This window comes from Oncorhynchus masou, unplaced genomic scaffold, assembly GCF_036934945.1.
Source record: "Oncorhynchus masou masou isolate Uvic2021 unplaced genomic scaffold, UVic_Omas_1.1 unplaced_scaffold_1366, whole genome shotgun sequence".
Classification (NCBI taxonomy): domain Eukaryota; kingdom Metazoa; phylum Chordata; class Actinopteri; order Salmoniformes; family Salmonidae; genus Oncorhynchus; species Oncorhynchus masou.
The window spans coordinates 145,211-151,210 of NW_027016704.1; the positions used below are offsets into that span (position 1 = coordinate 145,211).

A 6,000-nucleotide genomic window follows, 5' to 3' on the forward strand; every position below is an offset into this window, starting at 1 on the left:
GGGCTCTGCAAGAAGCAAAGCCCCTCCAAAAATACGTTGAACTCGTGTAAGTATTCCTCTCCACGGAAGTCTTTAGTAAAAAGCGAAAGGCTTGTGCGTAATGAAGAGAAACCAGAGTCGTATGGAAGTCAGAGGTCGCGGGTGCTCCCGGAACCCACTCTTCCAAGTTTTCGAGGGCTGTGGATAAAAAGAAGGTCACAGAGACAGAGAGACACACACACTATCCTGGCCCAATTTTTTTTTTACTAAAATGGCGGGAAACGGGGGACCCCATTGAAGGGCGCTCCGCCCTTCTTTCAGTTTGAGTGTTTTTTTCCATTCTCTTCTTCTGCTAGCTAGCTAGCTAGCTGTTTACATAGCTTTGTGAATGAGTATTGACAACGGGAGAAAAGTTGCACCGTTCCCGGAGGTACTGCAATACCGGGTCGATGCGTGGAGCGGACGGAGCAAGCCCCATTTCCAACTCCCTGTTCGAAAAATCCATTTAATATAAGGTCCCCCGATGGGGGACGTATCATATATTAAACTAATAAGAACAGATGATGATTCAAAGCTTTTATTCTAACTTTTCATACATTTACACGGTGAACATTTCTTTTAACATGTCCATTTCCAAACAAAACTTGTAACAAAAAAAGCAACCCATCATTTTTCAAAAACACTGAAACCCTTTTTCTCTGGTAAGAGATAGGCAACCAACGCCCGCCCCCAATCTTTTCCAGGGGGCTGCTGCAAACTAACAAAAATCACAAGCCATCAATAAGCATAAGCATTCCAAATCCCACAAAACCTACCAACCTTCCTTCTAAACTTTACCTACCTGACAAGCCTCAACCCCCCTTTCCACTGCTCTAATGCGGCATGGTGGTCCCACTTATCCTCCCCCTCAAATCTCCCTCCACTCTCCTCACTATTACTCCACCCCCATGTCTGCCCCTGACTTAACCAGCCCCTGCCTGGCATCCCAGAGCCCTTTCTTAAAAAGACTGATAAGCAGCCACAACAGAAAACGGTCCCTACTTCCCCCTGCTCTCCCTACCCCTCTCTCCACCCTCGCCCATGTTAAAACAAAACCTCCCCTCACTCTCCCTAGCAAACCCTGAGCCCTGGCCCACACTACTCCTGCGAAAGGACAGTCCCAGTACATGTGGCGTATCGTCTCCTCCCCACCACAAGTTGGTCTCGGGCACTGGGGGGACCGTGCCAAGCTATGCCGGTACATGATGGATCGTACCGGCAGTTACTTGTGGAGGCTTAACCAATTTAGATCCTTAAGACGATTGTCTAGGCCCCGCGCCTGTATGGTCTCCCAGACCACAGCAGGGGTACCCACCACAGGGGGTGCACAAACGGTCCGTCTGACCTCCTCGTACAGGCATCTGTGGTCCAAACCTACTCGGGCGACTTCAACCTCGGGATGTGCGCGCAGCCACTTCACCGCATGGCTGAAGTGCCACGGCAGCTGTTCAGCCCGAGGAACCGTGTTGGACCACACCATTATGCTTCTCGCCTGGTACGAGAAGAACACCTGTAGGAAGTAACCGGAGGGATGAATCACCGGATTAGCGAGCTCATTCAACAAAAACGAAACAAAAATCGAGTCCAACTTGAGTGGGAAGTGTGGAACTCCCCTCCCACCCTCCCCGATTGTTGAGATCATGCGAGCCCTGGCGACATATTCATACCTGCCTCCCCAAATGAACTGAAACACGAGCCTTACTAGCCCCCTCCTCATGCTCGCTGGCAATGGATAGATGTAAGCCAAGTACAGAAGGGAAGGCAGTACATCCACCTTCAGGACCAGAACCTTGCCCAAGAAAGACAAGGATCTGGCCTTCCACATTGCCAGCTTCCTCTGAACGAAAGCAACCCTCATGTTCCAGTTCAGGAGGTCTCAAAGTGGACCCCAAGAATCCTCAGGGCCCCATTCCAGAGAGATAGCCCTCCGGGCACGTCCGTCCTACCCCGCCATCTGCCGAAATACTTAACAGACGAATTGGCGAGGTTAAGGACCGCTCCCGACGCGCGGGTAAAGTCTCCAATTATGGCCAGAGACCTTAGCAGGCACGAGTCCTTGCACAAAAGCAAGGTGGTGTCATCGGCGTATTGTGTCACCTTAACACGCAAACCGCCGCTACCAGGGACCAGCAAGCCCTCCACCCCTGCTTCAGCCCTAATGGCAGCCGCCAGGGCTCCATATAGAGCACGAAAGGAGTGCCGAGAGCGGGCATCCCTGCCTGACCCCTGAGGAGAGTCTAAACACGTCGCCCAGATGGCTGTTTATGCTCACCCGGCACCCCACTCCCACATACAAAATCTTGATCCACTCTATAAAGCGATCACTAAACCCTAACCTACCTAACACTCTGAAAAGAAAAACCCTACTGACGCGATCAAAAGCCTTGGCCTGATCAAGCGCCACTACCATCAGAGGTAGACTTCTATCCTCAACCCAGGCGATGGAGTCCCTTATCAGTTGGAGGTTCCACCTAATGGAACGGCCTTCCACCCCACACGTTTGATCCTCATGGACAACGTAGGGAAGGGCTGTGCGCACTCGGTCTGCCATGATCTTAGCTAGTATCTTATAATCTACGCACAGCATGGTCAACGGCCACCAGTTGCTGAGGTCGGCGGTGTCTCCCTTCTTGTAGAGGAGGGACAGCACGCCTACAGCCATTGACCTGCCCGGGACTCCAATCTCGAGAAAGGCCGTCAGCACTTCTAGGACCACCGGTCCAAGCATACCCCAAAACTTGAGGTAAAACTCCGCTGGCAGCCCATCCATCCCAGGCACCTTCCCTTTCCCCATCCTCTTGAGGGCGCTCTCCACCTCCTCTAGTGTTATCGGGGCATCCATCGCCTTTCTAATGTCCTCCGGCACACGCCGGGACAAGTGTTCTAAGAACACGGTACCCTGTTCTTCTTCTACTACCCTCTCCTGGAAACCCCCCCGGAAATGGTCAGTTGCCATCCTGACCATCTGCTCCGGCTCCCTAACTACCCTACCCTGTCCATCCCTCACCCCATAAAAAACCTGTCTTACCTGCCTTTCCCTAACTGATTTAAAAAACACTGCCGAGCATGTCTCATTCTGCTCTATAAACTCAGCTGCCCGAAGGCACGGGCCTTCCGCTCATGCACCTCCCTGAGTTGAGCCTTGAGGCTGGTAGCACGCTCAACGTCCATCGAAGCACCGAGGTTGCCTGCCTCGTACTCGAGATCGAGTAAACGTTGAAGCTGCTCCACCTCCCTTCTCTCCTCTCTCCCCTTCCTCTTACAAAAACCAATAATAAATACCCTAATTCTTACCTTAACTAACTCCCACCATTCCAAAACTCCTCCGCACATAGGCCGGAGACACTCAAGCCACCCCAAAAAAACAGAGAAAGCATTGACAAAAGCCCGCTACTCCAGGATGTCCTGGTCGAGCTTCCAGTACCCCCTACCGAAAAGGCAGACAGGCGCCTTGACCCGAAGGAGGACCCCGTCGTGATCTGAGAAAAACACAGGCAGCAGACGCCCAGACAAAAGCCCCAAGGATTTGGGTAGAAATACATAGTCCAGCCTCCGCACGACCCCCCGGGAGTTACGCCACGTGGGACCCGCCAGCGCCGGAGTAGTGTTAAGGCCCCCATCCACCAAACCATGGCTTGCCATAAGTCGAGTGATGGCCCCCACGCTACCATCTCCCACCCCTCCTAAATCTACATTAAAATCCCCTCCCACTACCAAAACTCTGTTTGTGGCACACAGAGGTGCCAGACTCTCCACCATCTCCCTTCTCTCTGGCACCGTCTGTGGCCCGTATACCCCTATAATCCTAAGTCTAAAATCCCCTAACGCTATGTCCACCCCCAAAACCCTCCCCTGCATTGCAACATACGTGCATTTCACCCTCACCTCCCGTGTCCCAAACAAAATCCCAACCCCTGATGAGTGAACACCCCCCACACAGACTTCCCTTTTACCCACTCTTTTTTAAACTGCTCTACGTCCCCCCCATCCCTTAAATGTACCTCCTGCAAGAAACAAAAGGTAAAACATATGTTTGATAAACAACTAAAGACAGCAGTTCTTTTTACAGTGTCCCTTAGACCCCGAACATTCATAGTCATTATTTGAATCTCTGCCATGATTGCACAATTAAAAAGAAAAGTCAACAAGGTGCAGGGTTCAAGTACTCACTCTGTCCGGTGGGTAAAGGTCCTCGTCGAACTTGGAGGCTGCTGGTCCAGCGTCCGAGCCCCCCCAAACCTTCCCACCCATACCGCCCCCCTGAGAACCCGAAGATGCGGGGAAGGGGTTGGGGATGGGGGGTCCCGGACGACATGTTCTTGTCCATCTGGAAGAGCTGGAGAGATGGACCCTGTGAGGACAGGGGAGACACCTCGGTAGTACTGACCATATCCCCAACCCCTCGTACATCCACGGACAAGGGCTCTTGACCCCCTTCCTCTGAGGCCTCCCCATCCACTGCATCCCCCTTCTGAGAAGCCCAAGATGCAGGGAAGGGTTTGAGGTTGTGGATGGGGGGTCCCGGCGTCCCAGAAAAAGCCTGGAACACCCCATCTCCATCGGGCATACACAGCGCAGGGGCCACCAGATCTATGTCCATCGGGATGAGTGGGAGAGATGATACCCGCGGTGACTGGGGGGCCACCTCTGTTGCACTGTCCCCAATCGCTCTCACACCCCCACCCCTCCCAGCCCACTCTAGCCCTCCCCCATCTCGAAGGAAAGCCTCTTTTTCTTCCTCCGGGCCTCACCCGAGTGCACAAACAGCCCTGGCTCCTGCAGGGCCTGCTGGGCTGTGGAGGTGTCCCTCTTCGTTCTTGGAGTGGCAAGTAAGGGTGAGATGGACCCCCATTCCGCCGTCCTTGTTTGTGAGATTTGGAGCTCCTCCACAATCTCCTTCATCTACCCCACGAGGGCCCCGAATGCCTCTTCATTGATATATACTTCGTCAAGAGATGAGCCCAACTCTCCCGTTGCTCCTCCAACGTCTCCCTGTGGCCTACTGATGGATTGAATACCCATTGACATCTGGATCTCCGGGACCACCTCCAACTCCACCAAGGTGCTCTCCTCCAAAACGAGTTACCCAAAACTGAAGGGTTATCCAGATTGGTTTATGTCTCGTCATCACTTGACTTACCCCCCAAAATTGTAAAGGACTTAGATAAGATTATTTATAGTTGTATTTGATGTGATATCCACAAAAATGATGTGGATATATTGAAGCAACATCTCAAGACATCAGTTAAAGTTAAAGCTTGGCCGCAAGTGGGTATTCCAAATGGACAATAACTTATTGTCCATACTTCCACAGTTGTGGGTCAAAATGACTTAAGGACAACAAAGTCATGGTATTGGAGTGGCCATCACAAAGCCCTGACCTCAATCCTATAGAAAATTTATGGGCAGAACTGAAAAAGCGTGTGCGAGCAAGGAGTCCTACAAACCTGACTCAGTTACACCAGCTCTGTCAGGAGGAATGGGCCAAAATTCAGTCAACTTATTGTGGGAAGCTTGTGGAAGGCCACCAGAAATGTTTGACCCGGATCCGGGATCGTGACTAAAGCCTCAGGCTCATTAGCATAACGCAATGTTAACGATTTCTGAAAATCGCAAATAAAAGGTATCTGTGACCAACAGATGCATATCTGTATTCCTAGTCATGTGAAATCCATAGATAAGGGCCTAATGAACGTATTTCAATTGACTGATTTCCTTATATGAACTGTAACTCAATAAAATCTTTTAAATTGTTGCATGTTGCGTTTATATTTTTGTTCAGTACACATTTGAGTGTATTGACTTACCTGTTTCACTGACGGCAGGGGTCTGGTTCCGGGAAGGTGTTGGAGTGCAGTGGTTCTTCTTGTTGACCTTCTTTGTACACTGGGAAACAGACAGTCATTTATACAGTAGGAGAAATTACACACAAAGGGTATCAGTGTTTACCATCTTACTGTACGTAATGAATAAAAATAATCT

At 51.0% G+C, this 6,000-nt stretch overlaps 1 non-coding gene and 1 pseudogene across 1 annotated transcript; both read right to left on the bottom strand.

Moving 5' to 3' along the window:
- Window position 1: 1 nt before the first annotated feature.
- LOC135539060 (U5 spliceosomal RNA) lies at window positions 2–120 on the bottom strand. Its single transcript, XR_010455544.1, has one exon. It is a non-coding gene; the product is annotated as a U5 spliceosomal RNA (small nuclear RNA).
- A 267-nt stretch (window positions 121–387) lies between these two features.
- On the bottom strand, window positions 388–557 carry LOC135539066 (U2 spliceosomal RNA; annotated as a pseudogene).
- Between the last annotated feature and the right edge of the window lie 5,443 nt (window positions 558–6,000).